The sequence below is a fragment of the Ambystoma mexicanum genome, chromosome 5q (assembly GCF_040938575.1).
Source record: "Ambystoma mexicanum isolate Mex_15411 chromosome 5q, UKY_AmexF1_1, whole genome shotgun sequence".
Lineage (NCBI taxonomy): Eukaryota > Metazoa > Chordata > Amphibia > Caudata > Ambystomatidae > Ambystoma > Ambystoma mexicanum.
In genome coordinates, this window is record NC_090933.1 from 1,064,379,100 (window position 1) to 1,064,401,375 (window position 22,276).

A 22,276-nucleotide genomic window follows, 5' to 3' on the forward strand; every position below is an offset into this window, starting at 1 on the left:
AGACGGGCGAAACATTTTTTGTTCTTACCTTCCCATTGCGCGCGGGGGAAACAGCTTGAGGACACTTGCCCCTTGTCTGGACAGCATAGGCTTTTAAGCGCAAATGTTTCTGCTTGGGATATACAGTTCTCCTGACAAAGACAGAAATGGCCTCAGACAGAGGTGAGAAATACTGGGAAGAATATGAGGAACAGGATGCAGAGTTCCAAGAAGAAGAGAGGGCCCTCTCTCTTAGTTTTAAGAAAGTCTTAGGGGACTCCCTGGTTAAAGCTGTGGCACAGGGGGTTCAACCAATTCAAGAGAGACTGCAAGTTCTCGAGAACCTTTTGGGCAGAAGGGCTGGCTTACTTGACGACCCAGGTGAGGGGACCTCCACCAACACTATTGAAAAAATTAATAGGGGGTGTAAAGCTGCCTGAAAGCACTCTTCTACCCCCCCAGGCTCTATAAAGGGGATAAGAGAGAAGCCCCAGGAGGCAGCTGATGCGTTCCTGAGACTGAAGGAAGCTTTCTTATCCAAATCAGCAGTGCCCAGCCTCCCACACCCGACCCCAGGGGCGAATAATATGGGGGAAACAGTCTCATCATCAGATGAGTTTTATCAAGAGGAGGAGGATTATGAGAGTTTAAGTATTGATAATGTTCCTAATAAACGAACATGTACAGAAAAAGCCAGCATAGTGGAGAGTACCCCTGAAGATGACGATATGTCAGATATGTTCGAGCTGGAGGCGATCAGACATCCTCGGTACATGGAGTGGATACCATCACCAAGAGTTGCGGCGTATATGGCTCAAAGAATTAGGAAACCCTTAGAGAAAGGCCAGAGCTCAATGGCAAAGTATCTGAGACTCCGGACCTGGACCCAAAGATGTTATCATTAATTTCCAAAGCAAGCAAAGACTTACGGAAAGGCATGGACGCTCTTGGCGATCTTGCCAAGATAAGGTACTTGTTGTGACAGGTCCTATAGCGAAAATAATGCTAATTCAGCCATTTCAGCAGAGCGGAGGAGGTCAATGCTCCTCAAGATTGACGCCAAACTAAGCGATCTAGCCTGTTATGAGGCGGGAGAGGGTGCCCAAGGTCTACTCTTCGGGGACACCTTCGTAAAGGAAATGAGCAGATTTGTGGGAACGTATACAGCTTTGGAGAAGGCTCAAGCCTCAATCAAGAAAGTGTTTCCCGGGCGAGTTTTTCCGGGGCCGGTCGATTCAAAAGCCGTTCGACCGGCTTCTTCAATATAAATAGAAGGCCACAAGGACCTAGAGCTCAGTATTGGGAGTCGCGCTTACAAGATGCATTTTTCCCGAACAGAGGCAGGAACTTCAGAGGGAGAAGAGGAAGAGGCTACTTCAGGCATCAGAAAACCAATGCAGGGGAGAGAGTGCAGTGTGTTATATCCACCAGTGGGGGGCAGAACCTTACAATTCATAGACAATTGGCGTGAGCTTTCATCAGATGTTGGGTACTTCAGACAGCCCAGGGCTGTCAGCTAGACTTTCTAGGGCCTCCTTCACAGATAAAACCGCCCCCAAGCATGTGTTGTTCAGAGGAAGAGAGGAGTCTCTTAGACAATGAAATGCAGGCGTTAGCAGACAAGCAGACGATAGAGAGAGCGCACCCGCATTCAATAGGTTTCTTGAGCAACATGTTTTTAGTGCACAGGAAAGGAAAAGTGCGACCAGTGATAAACTTGAAAGAGTTGAATAGCTGGGTAATATACAGACACTTCAAGATGGAAGGAATCCATCTACTAGCGGATCTTCTCAGGAAAGAGGACTGGCTAGCTCGATTAGACGTGGAGGATGCCTATCTGACAATACCCATTGCCCAACAATATCGTCATTTCCTACAATTCAATTGGAAAGGACAAAGATGGCAATTCAAGACCCTACCTTTCGGTCTAACATCAGCCCCGTGGGTATTTACCAAGCTAATGAGACCGCTGGCAGCAGTCTTAAGAGAAGAAGGTTGCAGGATGATCATATACCTAGACGATATCCTGCTTATGGCAGAAGACTGGGACAGGTTGCAGCAACAAATACAACGAGCAGTGTCACTGATAGTAGGACTAGGATTTTTAATCAACACAGAGAAGTCAGCTCTAATACCATGCAAGAGAATAGAATTCCTAGGTTTTATAATAGACACAAAGAAAGCCACGTTAGAACTTCCCATGTGGAAAATCAGAGCGATAAAAAGAGACCTGAAACCAGCCCTGAAGAGACCAGTTATATCGCTTCGGAATCTAGCCAGGATATTTGGCCTGCTAGCAGCATCGATTCAGGTGATATTTCCAGGTCCCCTTCATTATTGAGCACTACAAAGGCTCAAGGTACAATATTTACAAAAGGGATGGAGATATCACCACCAAGTTCCGCTAGATCAGGAGAGCAGATCGGAGATCGAATGGTAGCTCAGCAATATGGAAGCCTGGAACGGCTGCACCATATTTGGGGACTCACCAGAGATCGTCATAGAGTCAGACGCCAGCAGATCAGGCTGGGCAGCGAGATGTGGGCTCATAGAGACAGGGGGAAAATGGCTGCAAGAGGAGCTGGAATTGCATATCAACTGTCTAGAGCTCTTAGCAGGATCTTTTGCAGTTCAGGCATTTACCAAGGATCGAGCGAAATGTTGCATCCTGCTAAGGATGGACAACATTTCAGCAGTGAAATATATCAACAAACTGGGAGGCACTCGATCCAAGATGTTAGCGGAGTTAGCCAAAGATTTCTAGCACGATTGCTTGTCGAAAGAAATAACAGTAAAATCGGAATATCTTCCGGGAATGAGCAACTCAGTAGCGGATTGGAACTCCAGGTATCTGACAGACTCGAGCGACTGGATGCTGCATGCATCTGTATTCGAGAAGTTACAGCAGAAGTGGGGTCCGTTCGACACGGATCTTTTCGCTTCGAGACTAAACACCCAACTGCCAAAGTACTTCAGTTGGAGACAGGATCCAGGAGCAGCAGGAACAGATGCGTTTCTCCACAGTTGGGAAGCCCACACTCATTACGCTTTTCCCCCATTCGCGATGCTGGCGAGGGCACTAGCAAAGGTCCACAGAGAGAAAGCAGACATAGTCTTAGTGACACCAGAGTGGAAATCTCAAGCCTGGTTTCCAGTTCTGCTGGAACTTTCTATGGATTTTCCTCAGAGGATTGAGAACAGACCAGACCTGCTAGTAGATCCGAAAGGCAATCCTCACCCTCTGATTCAGAGCAACACCCTGAACCTGATAGCTTGCAGAATTTCAGGTGCAGATTGTGTCTGCCAGGCCTTTCAGAGGAAACTACAGAACTCATTAAAGTATCATGGGCCCCATCTACAGTCAGGAGCTATAATTCCACTTGGCAAGCCTGGGAGCTGGGTGCAGAGAGAGGGGTGTTTCTTCCATTTCAGCACCTATAGAGCACATATTGAATTTCTTGGCATCCCTAACTTCGAGCGGGAAAGCATTCAGAACAGTGGGAGTGTATAGGTCAGCCATTTCAGCCGGGCATGAACTTGTAGAGTGAGTTCCAGTAGGAGAGCACCCAGCAGTCTCCAGACTGCTTAAAGGGATCAAAGTCACAAAACCCCCACTTCCTAAATATTTAGTCCTCTGGGACGTAAACAAGATATTACAACTTTTCAAACAATGGCCTAGGAACGACCTATTGTCAGGAAAACAATTATCAGGGAAACTGGCGACTTTACTCTGCTTAGTTTCATGTAGAAGAGTGTCAGATGTGAAAGCGCTAGAAATCAACAGAAAGATTGTCTACCCAGAAGGTGTAGCATTTAACATTGCGCAGCATACTAAAACAAATTCCAAAGTGATTTCTTATCCCTACTTCCAAGATAATGACAACCTATGTGTAGCGAAATGTATTAAATGTTATGAAGCAGCTACAGCAGGTGTTCAACCTCATAATGTAACACAATTGCTTATAGTGCGCAGGAGACCTTTTAAAGCGGTCGCATCTGCCACCATAGCAAGATGGGTGAAAGAGATCATGGAACAAGCTGGCATAGATAATTCTGTTTTTGGAGCTCACTCACCCAGAGGATCTATTGCTTCTGGAGCTTTTGCAGACGGTTTTCCGCTGCAGGAGATCTTGAAGGCGGCAGACTGGTCCAGTGACTCAGTTTTCAGAACCTTCTCTTTTAAGCCATTGGCAAATATGGCAAGGGCAATCGTGCAAAGCTTTGAACAAGCATAATGCTCGCCTCCGGTCTTGTCATAGAATGAAGATTGCCAAAGCGCATAGTGCAGGAAGTCTTGATTCTATTAAAGACACGGAGGCGAGCATTCTCCCACCCAAAAGAATCTCGCTGTGAAGAAAGAATTTGTCTGATTAGGTGATTTTGTATGTGCACTCAATGCTACAGAGTTCAGCGAATTCCCACCCTAATGATATGGTTTTCTTTGATTAAGGTGAAGATCAGAAGAACTCCAGGGAATGAGAAAAAGACAGACAGGAACAACAGGTGTTCAACCAATTCAAGAGAGACTTAAAGGCAGAGAAGTTAACATTTTCACAAAAAGAAGAGGAAGGGACCCGGAGTTTAGACTGTCTTATACTTTCAGGCGCTTACTCATTGGAGGATGAGAACGAGGCTAGGTCTAGGACTACTGAACCCCTGTAGCCTCTTGGGAGTTGTAGGTTGACTACAGAATAGGGCGGTCAAAAAGAGTGGAGAAGCAAGAGGGGGAGAGCGAATACAATAGCAGAGGTCAGTAGTCAGACCTAGTACGGTAGTCGCCTGTCTGTTTCCATTTCCTTCCCACTCTCCCCCTCCCTTCCTTATCTATGTCTTAGCACTTGCACTATCTGAAATGTCGTCAGGCCGAGTACGATAGTTAATTTCACATCCTTACTGTTCATGGCATGTAAGAATGTCGTTGTATTTTCACTTGTTCCCTCCCTTGCCTTGAAGCGCTTTGAAACACATTGTGTATAGGCGCTATATAAATAAGCTATCATATCATATCATATCACTACACATTCCACAATTATTTTCAAGAATCAATCAAGGTCGCACACCTTTCTATACCAGTACACATTTATCACAAGCAGAGGACATTGCTCACTCGCTCACTCTCTCTACCAAGAAATATTTTAACCCCTAGAATGCTGAATGCAAGGTGAGGTACCACAGAAACCCTCAATTCTTGGCATGACCTTATTGCCACAATTAGTCCATCATAAGATCAACCCCCTAAATTAGGTTTGGCCTCTTGGGAGAAGACAACATATACACTCCATACAGAGGGCTAAGCCATGTTTCTTGTCAAAAGACACCATTAAACTGTTTTAATTACAACATAGCTGTTGAACTGTTAAACAGATGGAAACTGCCCCTCCTGTTCCAAAATGCACACTTTATTCCAATCTCCTGGCTAAAGGGAGTTTTTGTCACCAGATCATGGCTTAAACAATGCAGACCCCCAGCCAGTACCTGTCAACTTGTGTGGAAATTTCAATCACACCAGTATTCCTCACATCCACCACACGCCCCAAGCCAAAAGGTGGCTGTAAAATGCACTAGCAGAGGTACTCTCAACCTGTGGCTGTGAATGTAGTCAAGTCCCTACTACTCAATACAGCCCCACAGGGACAAAACCCCTCCCCTCTCTTTTCTGTTGCAATTTCATAAAAGGCAGCAGTCCCTCCTCCGGTGTTGATTTTTCAAAACCTATGTTATGCAGCATTGCTTTTACCCTTAATATAAGTTCCCTCACAAACCATAAACCAAAATGTAGAAAACAACTATCGGTCCTCGGACCATCTGCAAATACAACACAATCTAAATCCAAAGAAGAGACTGCCCTAAGATTTGGTATTTCTCCAAAATTAATATCAGATTAGATCGATTTAAGCAAATCGGCAGAGTTATTTTCCAAAGACTTCTTTTCTTAAAACAGTTCCTCAGTGGGGCACCCCTTGCACACATGGTTGTATTCCCAATCTTCATATGGACTCCCTTATCCAACCTTCCTTGTTCCCCCAATCAGCATAGTTATCCCCACTTAGGTCATTTTTCAACAGGCTATAAGTTTCCCTCTGAGGCGGAAGTTCATCTTCATGACACCTTCCCTTTTCCATTACTGTCACAGAATTGTCAATTGTTTGCTGCAATTTAGACGGTGGATCCCAATGACCAACCTTACACCATGGCCTGTTACCTTTATCAACCTTTTGTTTAGACTGAACAGACTAATAAAATAAGTTTGCAATCGATTTTCGCACCAGGGAAAATGTATTCCGTATTGATAGAATATTGCCCTGCTATGCACTGAAAGAGCATGTTGCTTGCACCAAAGGCATGTTTGCTTTATCGTTAATTGTGCAAATGTGAACAGTTTCTGTAGTATTGTCCTGTTTTTGCTGTTTGCAACCATGCTCATAATGATGTTCCATATTAACTGTGCATGAACTCCCTGCCTATCAATGTAGAAGTAGGCGGTTGCCAGATACTGAATGCCTTTTTTTTTCTACCGGTTCTGATTTAGTTTATTGCCCTTTCCCCCTTAGGTTAATGTTACCCTTGTAAGTCACCTGTTCATTTGAATATACCTTTTTCTGTTTCCTTTGTCATCGGTATATGCCCGTCTTTTTAATACCCTCATAAACTGGCTCACCACGTACCTTTGTACTGACACTCTTTGTGGGAATGTCTGTGCCATCTGTAAATGTGTTTTTTGTAGTTCATTTCTGTTCAAAATTGACATCCCTGTTCTTTAATAAAAAATACAAACCCAAACAAAAATACAAATATCCAAACTGGATGACAAAGGCATAGACGTCAATTGTGAAAGGTCTTGCTTCTACGCTATGCCAGGCTCCAAATATGTCTAAACACACAACAAAAAAACTAAAAAACAATCCTCTCTCTCTCTCTCTCTCTCTCTCTCTCTCTCTTCTCTCTCTCTCTCTCTCTCTCTCTTCTCTCTCTCTCTCTCTCTCTCTCTCTCTCTCTCTCTCTCTCTCTCTCTCTCTCTCTCTCTCTCTCTCTCTCTCTCTCTCTCTCTCTCTCTCTCTCTCTCTCTCTCTCTCTCTCTCTCTCTCTCTCTCTCTCTCTCTCTCTCTCTCTCTCTCTCTCTCTCTCTCTCTCTCTCTCTCTCTCTCTCTCTCTCTCTCTCTCTCTCGCTCTCTCTCTCGCTCTCTCTCTCTCTTTCTCTCTCTCTCTCTCTTCTGGAACAATACATCTTAGCAGCTTTTTCATTGTCATGGGATGGATTAGTTATGTTTTATCACGTGGGCTGTTCCAGTGCTTCTTGGAATAATTCAAGAAATACCTTCTGTTGAAAGACAATTAAGCTCCCAAGAGCTGCTGGTGGAGGTTTGTTTTGAGGTTTATAATTAATAGATGGCGGAATCAGAAGGCGCATGAAATGAAAACATTTCCACGTTTTAGTATAAAAAGCTCGCCCATGTCCAATTCCTCGCCACCAGGCCTTCATCAGATTCTGTCTGAAACGCCACCTGGCTGCCCACCCTAACGGTTGTTTTCTCTCACCCCTTACCTATGGGAATGCTCATCTGTAAAGGGCAATTTGCAGTAGTCCCGAGCAGATCCCTGGATGACGTTTTTTCTAAGAATTTCCACAAGATTTTGTTTTGTAGAAACAGTTCCTAGAGACACAGCGGCCTCCTCGCTTCCAAAAACAACAGACTTTTCACTTCCAGCCTCCCCAATCACTCACCATTTTAAGGGTATGGCGGGACCCATAAACTTGCCTGCCGCTCCTTTTTAAACACTGTCAAATAGAGCATGTGCTGTAAAGATTAACCTATGTGTTCTCTGTTTTCATTTGCTGTTTCCTCCCCCTTTGTTGACACTTGTCTCTTCTTCTTGCATGTCGTCAAGCGCAATGCTCTTTACATTACTGGCACTTTGCACGATTGGAGATTGTGAATGTGCACTTGCAGGCACAATGCCAAGACTCACTCATATCAAATTCCATTTGATATCAGTAGTAGTAATATACGGTATTCTGACTTCACCATTAGTAACTTCACTCTTTACAGATTTAAAATCCCAAAATAAAAATGATCCAAGTTTTCTTGTAAAAAATGTTTTTCTTGTACCAATGCAGACTTCACAATGAAAATGTTTACTCCATATATACTTACTAATATTAAAAAGCAAATTATGTCATCTCTGAGAGTTAATGTCAAATCAGATGTCTTTTTGAATATATATATATATTTTACACGGCTTTACCGTGTAAAATATATATATATATTCAAAAAGACATCTGATTTGACATTAACTCTCAGAGATGACATATGGTTAAGTTGCTAAATTCAGAGGAAGAGCACTTTTTCGGCGGCTTATAACTTCGCTCTCCCTGGAGGAATCATCAGCAAACTTTGCAAAAAAAAGTATATGGCCAGCTCTGAATTCTTTCACCAAGTTGGGTGAGGTTTCGTGCAGGTGGGGCAAAGTAATAGGGGGGTCCCACATTTGTTTTTCTCCATAGACTGAATGGGGAAAAACTTTGCGCACGGCTACAGGTCAAACGGCTGGACGGATTTTCACCAAATTTGTGGCAGGAGTGGGGCCTTGGGGAAGAAAGCATGCCTTTGTGTGTTTGGTGGAAATCCGACCGTTACTTTTGTTGGAAAGAACTGAAATACAGTGATATATGTGTCTGCTCCGCTGACCCATTTCCCTGTTCGCTCCACAGACAGAAGTGTCATTGGCTTGCGTACAGCGTTCTTTCAGAGAACTATGGACACGGCTGGTGGTTGGCTGGAGGGAAGCGTCCTGTGCATCAACAATTTTTCAGAAACGCTGCCATGGTGTATCGGAAAACAGTGCGGCGGTGGAAGGGTCTGGAAAATGTACCGTACAGAATGTATTGGCGGCAAGAAGGGAGGGAACGGGTGGTGGAGTGAGAAATGGTCCATGCGTCATATGTACATAGGTGGAAGAAGACAGAGGAGTGTCTTCAGTATTCGTGCTTATTGTACCAATTCACGGGTACCTAGACAGTCCAGTACTTTGTGTGGTGATTCAAGGCAGCTGTTGTAACTGCCCGATAGCTTCTGCCGTGACCTGTTTGCAGCAACCTCTTTTAGTGGTGAGTGGTGGCAGGTGAATTTTAGAAGGGGAGTGAATTGCACATGACATAGGTTGGGTGGGAGCGGGAGTGGCTGTGCTCTGCGGATGGAATGCGGTAGTTGGGCACATGGTGGCATGAATGGGTGAATGAAGTAGCAGTGGGTCTGTGGAAGTATTAGACTATTGGGTGCTTGGCCGAATGCGTAGGGCTTCAGCATACCCACCGCAGCAACGCATCTCTGACTCTGCAGAGGGTGGTGCTTGCATAGTGTGGTGTGTGCAGATTGGTTGAGTAGGGTCGGTGTTGCGAACAGAATATGGGTAGGTTGGCAGTGACACAATACTTTGTGAATGGAAGTAGTTACACCCATAGTATGTGAATGAAAGTGCACAGGGGAGCAGGAGAGAGTGTTTTCTTTCTACAATATGGTAACTGTTGCAATTTGTTACTGCATAGCTCCATGGCGGTGCACAGGTTGGATACGAGTGCTGGTAGCAGTGGTGTGTATGTGGATTGTCATAGTTGGTTACATGGTGACATGCAGGGTGGCATTACGTTGCAGTGGGTGTGTTGAATGCCTAGACAATTGGGTGCATGGCCGAAGGTCATAGGCCATGCACTGAAGAGCCTAGAACTGCCATAGAGCAGCAGAAGTGAGCTGCCATGCGTGTATGTTTGGTTTTGCAGGTGAGGTCACTGTTACAACATGGTACATTTTTTGTGGTTGGAGATGGTGTAGTGAAAAGTCATGCAGTGTGGGCACAGAGTGCACTGTTTGCATACTGTCAGTATGGAAAAGGGTATGGTTGAAGTGCGGCTTATATGTGCTTGGTTACTATGTTGTGTGCAGATTTGTTGAAGTAGGCACAATGTTGTGAAAATGTTGTAGTTAGGTTGGCAGTGACACACTACTTTGTGAATGGCAGTGGTGGACGTGGTGGTATGTTTGTGGATTCTGCTAATTGCAACCTGTTTCCGTGAATGGGTGTTTCATGGTGTGGGGGAGTTGGGGTGAAGTGCTGCTACCTACGTTTGTCACGTTTGTGCATAATGGTAGCTGCCCACATCGGCGCATGCATGGATCCTTAGTGTTGTGATGGGTGTGGGCAAGGGTGGACTGTTGTATGCATGGCCAAAGGTGTGCTAGGTGTGCCTCAGGATGTTTGTGGATGCTGAAATAGTGCATCTTTTAGCAGAAGTTTCTGGTGGAGGGGCTTTGGAAGCAAAGGCACTGTGCACTGAGAGTGTTTAACAGTAAATATGGAGTGGTGTACAGAAATTATAGTGTGCAATGCAGAGGTTCAGTATGTGGTTGGTGCATGCGTGTTTGAACATTTTACAGCAGTCAATGAGGGAGTGTTGAAAAAATGCCAGTGCAAAGTGAAGAAGTATTGTGTCTGCTTTACTGGGGCGTGGCCCTTGCTGTAGGTTGGAAAGCGCACGTGCCAAATCCTGCCCTTCTGAGCATGGAGCCTTCGCAAATGGAACTTTGGGGATTCTCCAATGAGGTGTCAAGGGTGTGTTTCACAGGAAGGAGCTGTGACATATTTACCCAAACTTCGATGCAGTGAGGTTGACAGAGATGGTAAGATGCTGAGTGCTGATAATGGGTGATACCTTTGTACGTGATTTGCACAGGTATGCCGTGGAAAGAGGCTTTGATAATGACTTTCAGTTTGAAGGAGTGCAGGCTTTTTGGGGCACAGTGTGTGAGTAGGGTTTCAGGTGCATTGATTTCCTTTGCACATGTGCAGCCTCTGTCAGTACTGTTGATATGGTGGTCATGCATTTTGGAGCACTACATTTGGGGTATATGTTGTGCTCATATTTGCTCAGCAGCAGTGATGCAGATGTTTCTCATTGCCAAGGTGATTTTCTCATCGATAACACCAAGAGGAGCATGTGACCATGCTGGTGTAATTTGTCCACAGCCAGAGGTCGGGAGATGTTGGATAAACAGAAGCATGTGTGACTTTATGTTCAGTGCTGGGATGTTCTGCACCGACTATGAAAGCATTGATAACCAGCAAGATTTCCAGTAGTTCTGAGGAAATGGTATGTGTTTTCCTCCATTGGCAATGGTGTTTTGTTTGCCACTCTAAATGAAGCGTTGCAGAGAATCCTGAAGCAAATTAAGAGAAGCGTTCATCTTCAGTCGAGAGAAATGTCAGGAGGAGAAGCAATCAGCAAGTGAGAGAACACACACAAAAAATGTATGCACGCACGTACATAACAAAAACACGACAAAATAAAAACTTTAAAAAATAAGTGTTTTTAGAGACAGTACTAAAGACACAATCCCCTACCCTGTTTATCGTTAAGCACCCCCCATCCCCTTCCACTCCTAGCACGGTAACTCGGCGGATTCCGCAGTACTTTGAGGATTAGACGTGCCACATCAGGCTCTATTCAGGATGGCAGATATGGCATTGGCGCTGTGGAGGGTAAGCCGTTGCGCAATGTGGTTGCTGGTTGGGCTGTGTACACAAACACTGTGGCAGAAGGTCTGTTTGTACAGAGAAATGTAGGAGGCTTTGGTGAAAGTATGCAAGGTAAGGGGCAGGCATCCTGTTTGCATGCATGCACTACACAAGCTTAACATTGCTAACATACATTCTGTGCTGCTTTTGTGGGAGCACTTTTCTGACATTTGTAGTACATGCATTACAGTGGAAAACCATTTTGGGAAGTCTGCAAGGTATGTGGCAGGCATCCTGTTGTCATGAATGCAGTGTGTGTATCATATGATATGATGTGATATGGTATTCTGTGGCATTTGTACGGCACCTACAAACAAGTATGTGAAGGCGTAACGAGGAAAGGTAGGCGGAACAGAGGCCACACAGAGATATTTATCCCACTAGGTCAGGTGACACAGAGTGTGCAAATGAATGGGAAGAGGGGGCAAAGTGGAGTAAATGGGAACAACAAAAAATAGCAGTATGTGCAAGTACAGCTGGTGCTGGCAAGTGGAAGGATAATTATAGCCATCAAGTGGTGGCTGGACTGTTAAGGTTGCAGAAAACAGTCCCCAAGTATGGGGGTTGGCAGAAAGCCAGTGCCGGGGTGGAACTGTCGGGAGGGAGGTGGCTTGGGGCACATATTACTGGGTGGGTAGGAAACCAGTGCACAATCATTTTTAGGCAGGAAGTAAGCAGAGGAGAGGAGGGGAAAAAGAAGAAGCACATGGAAAGGTTTTGAGGTGCTTCCAGACCCTAAGATGGTTCTCCTCAAGTTCCGGGGAGGCCTCAGCAGAAGAAAGACATCTACCACCAACTGGTTGAGTGCAAAAGCAACTGACCCTGAGGGAGTTGGAGGCGGATGAGGGAAGAGCTGGAGCAAGCAGATATTTAGGAAGTTAGAGTGCAAGGTATTGAGGTCCCAGGGACCAGAAAGCCTTCTGCATAATGCACAGGGCTTTCATTTGATTCTTCACTGCCACTGGGAGCTATTGTAGACATTTTAGTGCAGCAGAGATACAATCCCTGGCGTTCTGGCCAAGGAAACGTTGTGCAGTCCTCTTATGGATGAGTTGCTGAGGGCGGAGAGTGGAAGCTGGCAGATTTAAAAAGAGGCTGTGGCATTAGTGCAGCATACAAAGAACCACAGCCGTGCACACACTGACCTTCTGGGAACTGAATTTTGGTTGGTAAAATACAATCAGTGGTGGCTTTGGTGTCAGCTTTTTATGATTTATGTAGGAGGTGGGTTAGTGGAGAACACATTTCATAGCATTGTCGGTAATACACTGTATGATATGGGTAAATGAAAACACTGCAAGCAAATACCATTAAATTGTCACTTCATGGTGGGAGGAAAACCAGTATGCTTTTCAAACACTTAATGGACGCTTAGAGGCACATATTGTGCACTTATAACAGAGTTGTAAACATACTGCCAAAACAATGTTCATACCTTTCTTTTGTGGTGATGGGTGCTCATGTGGATGAATGTGCATGCACAAATTGTGCAATGTTTGACTGAACTTTCCACTGGACGTGCATTCCAATAACAGCACACTTGCAGGCTGATATTGTAATGGTACATATGACGTCTTGTGGAGAACTGACTGTGTTAGATGCTGACGTCTTGGATGGCATTGGTAGATGCGTGTGTGACTACTTAACAATATCCAATAAGGGCGTGGTGGGAAGAGGAAAGTGGAAAGGGAAGAAGGAGTGTTTGTGCATTACTGGGGTGCAGCCCTCATAATACTCAGGGAAGGGCACATGCCACAATCTGTGCTTTTCACCATACTGGCCAATGGAAATGGCACTGTGGGGATTATCCAATCAGGTACTGACCTTGTGGGTCACAGGAAGGGGTGATAACACTGTTATTCTTTACTCTGCATAGTGAGGCTGGCTGACATGGAGAAACACATTGTGTTGACTTTGGGTGATGCCTTTGTGATAGATCTGCACAAGTATGCCCAGGAAAGAAACTTTCATGGCAGTTCTGGTTTGGAAGAAGTGGACACTTTGTGGTGGACTGTCGATGACCTCAGTTTAGCTGATATGCATGCACTTTATAGAGAACCGGCCAGTTCTGCTACTGTGCATGTTGTCGTCATGCACTGTGGCGGGTTGCAATTGGGTTACGTGTCTTGTTTACGTTTGCTCCGTCGACTCAAGAAGCTGATGAATGCAGTGAAGAGGCTTTTTCCCACTGCCCAGGTGGTTTTGTCCGCCATGCCACCAACAACAGTATGGATCACTCATATTGGCTGTTTTACCCAGCCAGCAGCAGGAAGGTGTCTGATTAACAGAAGCATGTCTGATTTTATGTCCGCTCATGACATGTTTTTTTGTAACAATGACATCATTAGTCATTGCAAATGCAGAGTTATTCCACGGAAATGGCATTTCGTTGTCGTCCTTTGGTAATGCTGTTTTCTTCCCTCATCTCCAAGATGCACTCAAAAGGTTTCTGAGGACGAAAAGAAAACACACAGAGGAATCGCCTTTGTTACTGTAGCAGTCTAAACCAAAGAATATCTGTATCTGTGGCCTTGTTGTGTGCTGTGTGCCAGCGCTGGGAGTTTCCTCGAACTTGCGCTATCTGTTCGGCCGCTCGCTTCCTGGAGGAGGCGGAGCTTCGGGCCGATCACGTGATCGCTCACGTGACTTCAGACGGGCACAAAAGCACTCTCAGTGCAGCCGAGCGGCGAGAGGAATCGCCTTTGTTACTGTAGCAGTCTAAACCAAAGAATATCTGTATCTGTGGCCTTGTTGTGTGCTGTGTGCCAGCGCTGGGAGTTTCCTCGAACTCGCGCTATCTGTTCGGCCGCTCGCTTCCTGGAGGAGGCGGAGCTTCGGGCCGATCACGTGATCGCTCACGTGACTTCAGACGGGCACAAAAGCACTCTCAGTGTACCCTCGCGGCGTTAAGCCCCGCAGGGTAAAGCCCGGAGTCTGACTGTTAAGCGGCTGTTAGGCGCGGAGGCGCTCAAGACAGGTAACTTTTAATTCCTCATTTTCCTTGGTTTGGGGGGATCTTACTAAATTCCTCCATCACTAATCTAGAAAGAAAATCAACAAATGAGACTCCGAAGCTCACCTCTACTGGAAGAGATGGTTGATCAAGAAGGTTCATACCTCGGGGGGGAGGGCAGTACAACTACTGATATCTTACCTCCTTCTCTACCAGGAATATCTCACCAACCCACCCAGTCTAGCCAAAACATTACCCAAGCGTCTTGCCATCTGGCCCCTGAAGCACAAGTGTCTCCTCCACTTATTCAGGAAGGGTGGAAAAGAGGACTGGAGTACACTCTAACAACAAAAAAAATACAAAGTAGGATTAATGACCACTTTGTACGAAAAAGAAATAAAAGTACCAACGATCTAGCAGACCCAAGGGTCATAGCTGGCCAGACTACCAGTACAATTCAGGAGAGTGATGTCATTCCTCCAACACTTATGGCTACTGACTGTGTTTATCAAACTGAACCATTACTGTTCAAAAACGGCCCAGCTTCTGCAGTTTCACAGGATGATCTTGAATTACAGGAAGTGCCCCCTACAACTAGTGAGAACACGCTCACAGCACTGAGCTTTGTTTTGAACTCTCTGGTCTCTGTATTCGAACTTTTGAAAGCAGAGGTTCAAACACAAGCAGGCATTTTGTTAGAACTTGTAAATAAAGTATCAAAGAATGAGTCAACAACAACGGCACTCACTAATATCATGAATACGACTTTGATCCCTACAATAAAAGACTTACAAATTGAGGGAGTAAAACAAGGCTTGGATCTCACTCAAATATACTCCTTGCTGAAAGAAGAAGCTAAGAACAATCTCACAACTCAAGAATTCATAAGAAACCTATCCACGGAAACTCGAGACATCACAAATAAGAACCATCCGCAGACAGAAGAGGATCCTGTGGACTGCTTTGATGATACACCATTATCAAATTCAGTCCTGGAAGAATTTCGAAGACTAGCAAACGTTGAAATAGAGCCTACAATAGAGATCCTGGAGAGTCCAAACAAAAACACAGCTGTAGACGTCCAAGACTCCCCTCAAATTAAAGCTAATTTAGATCTGGTTACGTCACGTCATCCCAAAAGAAGAAGAAAAAATAAGCAGAAAGAGAGGTTTTTTATCAATTGACCCTCATTGTCATTCACAAATTGAGAAAACACACAACTGTATGAAACCGAAAATGCACTCTTTGTGTGGAAGCAGATAATAACAAAAAAAACAAGAAAAAAAACACAATGGCTCATTTCAGAGCCACCCCTACAAATGAAAGCCTTTACCCTGGTTGACATTTCTTCCCCCACGCACACACACAGCACGAAAGCCTCATCCAGGGATTTTCAGGCCGTTGGCCATGGAAATGGGACTGTGCAGGCTGAGGGATTGCGCAACGTTTCTGGGTTTGGTGTGTATGCAGGGGACTGTTGTACAGAACTGCTAGTGTTACATGAAGAGCGCACATGCCACAATCTGTGTTTCTCAGCATGCTGGCCAATGGAAATGCGATTGTGCAAATTGTCCAATCAGGTGGTTAGAGTGTGCATCACAGGAAAGGGAAGCCATATTTAGTTTCATTACTCTGTGCAGTGAGGCTGGCAGAGATGGCGAGACGCACAATTTTCATAGTGGGTGATCCCTTTGTGCTAGATCTGCTCCAGTATGCCGTGGAAAGAGGCTTTAATGGCAATTTGAATTTGGAGGAAGTGGACGCTTTGTGAGGCGGTGTTGCTGTCCGTACTTTCGACCATTTGCTTGTAGAATGTTGATGAGTGGACACATTCACTACTGTACACGTTGTGGTACTGCACTATGGAGCATTGCTTTTGGGTTCCATAGCTTGTTCAAGTCTGTACCATCAACTCAAAAAGATGATGAAAGCAGTGAAGCACATTTTTCCACTGCAAAGGTGCTTTTCTCATGTATACCATCAAGTCCAGTACGCAACTATTCCAATGAATGTTGTCGGCAGCCAGAGGTCGGAAGGCGTCTTATCAACCGTAGCATGTGTAACTTCTTGCTTGCTGCTGGGATGCACTCCTTGGAGAATGACAACATTGGTTATCGATATGTGCACCTTCCCAATGGAAATGGCATTTCATTGTCACCCAGTGGCAATGACATTTTGTTTTCCAATCTACACGTTGCACTGAAGACGCTATTGTAAGAATGTGAGGCTAAGTACAACAATCAAAAACACTTATAAAAACCCGGAAAAAATGGTTTCTATGGAAGCACCTTTAAAAAAAAATACAAAACGGCTATTTTGAGAGCCACCACTACAAACGATACCTCCTACTCTGGTTGACATGTATTCCCCTGCTCATGCCCGCAAACACTTGGAAAAGTCAGCGGACATTGCGACAGTTGCAGGGTTGCACGTGTGACATATGCCCCTTTTGCACATGGCCACCATACATTTGGGCCTGTGGAGGACACGGGATTGGTCAATAAGGTTTCTGGGTGTGGAGTGCATGCACAGACTGTGGTATACAGTATATTTGTCAAGCAAAATGCAGAGGGTGTACTTATGGCTGTCTGTTGCACGAGCCAAAGCATATGCTTTGTGGGGGAGTTCTACATACATTACTTCACAGTGAATGGAAAACAGAGTCCAGTGGGAACTCATTGTGGATTGTATCATGTGCATTTGTATGCATATGGAGTACCTACAATGAAGTGATTGATTTTGGTTTGTCTGTGTGAGACTTTGGTGACGCGTGATGACAATATTATTGTTGTTCATTGTGGAGGGAAAATTGCACAACATGTAACATGATTTTCAGTGCCGTTTGCGCTGAAGGAGGCACTTGGCCAGGGCATGTGTTTGTTTCCAATCTCCTGCATAATTTTTTATCCCATTATGCAGACACCCATGTTGGCGTGTTATTTTTCATTTGATCCGGAAATGGAGAAAGCGCGGCACATTGTGAAGAAGTTTATATGTGCCTTTTTATGACTTGTACCAATGTCGTACTTTCCAAATGGGAATCTGACGGTTCACAGCACAAAGAGATTTCCCCAGAAATAGCGTTCCTCTTAACATTACTGCATTTCCATTTCCTGCATGGCCTACAGAAATTGCGTTGCTGCCCTTTTTTGAAGTATAAGAAAAATGTTTGTGGTAGGTGTTGCTCACTTATGCTCCTGAAAACGCACTGCAATAGCTAAAACCATCTCTTTCAACAGCAACCCATGTCTACCTGTTTCCACTGAGTGTTTTCCACAGTACCACGGTTCCATCTATTTAGCACACAATCTGTGGAGCATGTACGATGTGCGGCACCCTACCTCCCTTTATTGGCACTTACATAGTTGCACTCTGAAAGGAGCTTTCTTTACTTACCTTTTCTCCTTTCCCACTTCATTACTATTTCTTTTTGTCTTGTAACACCCGCCACCGAAGGACCGAAAGGCAAGGGCCGGTACGGAAGGGCCACCACCTACAGAGATTTTGTAGGGGACATTCACAGAGAGGATAATGTTATGTGGTCCTCACTTAAATAGCCGCCACTCATTGTCATGCTCCCGGACGCACTCTTCCCAGGCACTTCAAAGTAGCTTCCCTCTGAAGAGTATGGGTTGCAGTACATGCGCACTACAATGCCCTTTGGAAGGTAAGGATCATTAGCGCTGAATATGGTGTACAATGGTCTTTTAACGCTCCGGTGCTGTACAGGAGTGCCCCTGTTGTAGGCCGCATTCTATGTGGAGAATGCTGTACATGAAATTACCCAACTGCATTTTCGGCAGTGTAGTACCCTGCCAACTGGTCCCTTATGCTTGCATTGCTGTTCTCGTCACATGTGGTATGGACAGTTCATGGTCCGCCATTAGCCGTAGGACTAGAAAGAACGGAGACGAATGAATTGTGAAATTCAACAATGCTTACAGCAAGGAGAAACGCAGCTTCAGTATGTGCAGGAGGAAGATATTTATTAAGCATTATTTTGTAGGACTAAGAGAACTGCGGTTATGGGAAAACTGTTTTTTTTTAAGAGAGAGTTAAAACAATGTTATTAATACTAGCAAAAGTGGAATTTTACAGCTACAGGGAGGTGGGGGTAATAGGTGTGGCCGAAGGAAATGGCTACTGGATTACTTTAAGGAACTGAATGGTGCAATATGGAAAGTGGATATGGCCGAAGAACATGGCTAGTGGGCCCCAACGAAACCTTTCAGGGAATCACTTCAAGGGTTGCAATATGGAAAGTGGACATGGCCAAAGGCCATGCCTAGTGTGCCTAAAAGGGACCTAGTGGTGTGGCCACGGCTGAAGGCATGGCTAGTGGGCCCATTTAGGACACCTATAGGAGCAATATGTAGAGGGGCCATAGCTGAAGGCCGTGGCCACCTAGTGGGTCCAACAGACACATATTGGTGGAACATGAACAGTGGACATGGCCGAAGGACGGGGCCACTGGCCATGGCTAAAGGCCATGGATAGTGGCCTGGAAGTGTTTTAAAATATACAGTGGGCACGGCCGAAGTCTATCGCTAGTGGGCCTGAAAGAGATGCATAGTGGCCACAGATGAAGGCAATGACCACCTAGTGGGTCTAAAAGAAGCATATTGAGGGAACATTTACAGTGGACATGCTGAAGGCCCTGGCTTGTGGCCTGGTAGTGTCTGAAAATGTATTCTGGGGTGGCCAAAGGCGGTTCTCACTCGATGTGGCCAAAGATCCTGGCTAGTGGGACCGAATGAAATGTGGTTGAGGCCACCTTGTGTGTCCCAAAGAAGATGTACAGTGGACACAGCAAAAGGCCATCGTAGTGTTTTAAAATATACAGTGGGCACAGCCGAAGACTGTCCTCACTGGCCAGGGTCAGAGGCCATGCCTAGTGCGCTGACAGACGTATATATTGGGCACAACCAAAGGCTGTGTCCACCTGGTGGGTCCAAAAGACACTTATTGTAGGAACATGTAAAGTGGACATGGACAAAGCGGCACACAAAGCAATGAGTGATGGAGGGCTCGGGAGGTAAAAAGCAATTGAATGAAGTCAGAGGACCTGGGAAAAAGAAGAGGTACATTTGGTGAGTGCCAGTGAGGATGTGGAAGACTCCTTTTTTCCCATTATTGCGAGAATCTGTGAAACGCTACACTACCACAGGAATTTCTGTTAATGGAAATTATTACTGTGGAATTATCACTGGGAGTAAGGAGCTATAAAAAAAAAGGTTTAACATCTGAAGTGCCTACAACTACTGGGCAGAGGGGAATGAGTGTTTGTTAACAAATTATTGCTTTCACATGGTCAATGGCCATGGGCAGTGGGCCCAAAAGAAAGATATTGGTGCAATGCGCACAGAGACCACAGCCGAAGGACATAGCTAGTGAGACCTGGACTTGAGCGGACTGGGGGGAGCAAAGCAAGAGGATGGGGGACTTGTTGAGTGCCTGGGAGGTCAGGAAAGTGTTGTGTATTGTGTCCACTTTTTACAGATAACCGTGGTTATTGGCAGTCTTTTATGGATAACCATGGTTATTTGTAGTACATTGCTAATATAACCCAGGTTAATTGAAAAATAAAATTTAAAAAGAGAAACTGAAAATAATTAGATGAGTACAAAAAAGTGGATTTTACAGCTACAGTGAGGTGGGGTTAATTGGTGTAGCTAAAGGATATGGCTACTGGGGTACTTTAAGGAACCGAAAGATGCAATATGGAAAGTGGACACAGCCAAAGGTCATGGCTAGTGGGCCCCAATTAAATTTATAGAGGACACATATCAAGGTTTGCAATATGAAAAGCAGACACGCGTCAAGCCTGTGACCCTTGACCATGGCCTAAGTCCCTGGCTGGTGCCCACAATTAACCTAGTGGTTTGGCCAAGGCTAATGGACCCATTTAGGAAGCCTATTGGAGCAATATGTAGAGTTGCCACAGCTGAAGGACGTGGCCACTTAGTGGGTCCAAAAGTGATATATTGTGGGAACATGTACAGAGGACATGGACAAAGGCTGTGGACACTGGCCATGGCAAATGGCTAGTGGTCCGATAGTTTTTTAAAAATATGTAGTGGACACGGCCAAAGCTCACTGTCTCCAGAGCTCTGGTTTTCTCTAGGCTGGACTACGGCAACAGCCTCTTTCTAAATCTGCCTGCCTCTACTCTCCACCCTCTGCAACATCAGATACAGGACTGCAAGACTTGTCTTTGGCCTCAAACCCAGGGATCGTATCTCTCCAGGACTGAAATCACTACACTGGCTACCAGTGGCGGTGAGGATTATGTTCAAGCACCTCATGACCTTCCTCTTTGCTTCTGCTTTCTCTCCTCCTCTACCCTGCTGATCCCCTGGCTGAACCTGAAGCTGCACTGGTTACCCGGCTACCCTCTGATCTTGGGCCCATGTCCTGTCCCCACCAGTTGCACACCTGCACTGCCCCCCTGGAAACCCTTGCACTCTGGGACTTTTTCCTTATCCCTACAGACCCCTATCAGCACTTGACACCTGATGTCTGCACATTCACCTGCACTTGCCACACTTTTATTTATTTATTGTCTTATTTATCTATTGTTTATCCTATGAACTGCCCCCTCCCCTTTCTCCCTGCACTTATCCACCTTCCCCCTCCCCTGCACATGCGCAATCTCAATGTCACCTGGCCTAGTAAGATCGGTGTCTCTGTCTTCCCTCCGTTCCTCCTCCTGTAAGCGATATTCAATCAACACTACAGCTAAGTCAATGCCTAGTCTGGGATGCTGAGGAAAACCCTTATTGATGTATTTTTATATCCAGTTCAGTACTCTGGATGACAACCCTTGTATAACACCCCCCTCTTAGAACCCCCCCTGGCCCCACTGAGTCAAGAAGTAGGTTTGTTTTGCAAATTAAAAGGTTTATTTGAAAATGTAAACAATATATATATATATATATATATCACACTTTATAATAAATTAATATCTGATAGTACACTTAGACATATGATGTTGATCAACAATGGGTAATCTGGCACTAGCACACTTCTTTACAATCAATGAGGAGTTAGTATAGGATGGATAAAGTAGCAAAAATACTTTTATGGTTTCAAGGGAAAAGCAATGAGGAATAAAATGCAGTACAGAAATACTTGATATGATTTTAGCAAAAGATAAGATAATCACTTTTTCTCTGGCAATTCACCCCCCTCCCCTATGCAATGTAAGAAATGGAAGTAGATGGAAAGAGGAGCACACAGTTCTCAGGAATGCAATCAAATACAATACGAAATTCAGTTCCGCCCCAGCAAGCTTAGAGGAAACAGGTAGGAGTTTGAAACACAGGCCCAAAATGCTTTTTAAATGTGATGGCAATGGATGGGAAAATGTGCCAACTGATTTTAATTCCCTCTAGAGATTCAGGGTGAGTGGGAGATGCGTGTTGGTATTAGTTCAGGCTCACTTTAGCAATGCTCTATGAGTTATTACCAAGTTGCAAACGGAATTTAACAAAAGAAAGAATGGAGCTGCTATTTTGACAAGTGGAGAAATTGAGCCAAAATCGCGAATCGCGGTAAATTTCGCGAGTGCGTAAATCTTTATTGCAAAAGTATAAGGAGTAGGAAGTCGGTTCTAGGTTCGTTGGAAATTACGTTCCTAGCCCACACGGTTCCAGAGATACGGACAATTTAATAAAGGTAGATTTTCGGACTTAAAGTAAAACTCAAAATGACAGGTGACAGCTTGCAGCTGCAGAATTGACCGGTGACAGTTGTGCAGCTTTAAAAATGACAGAT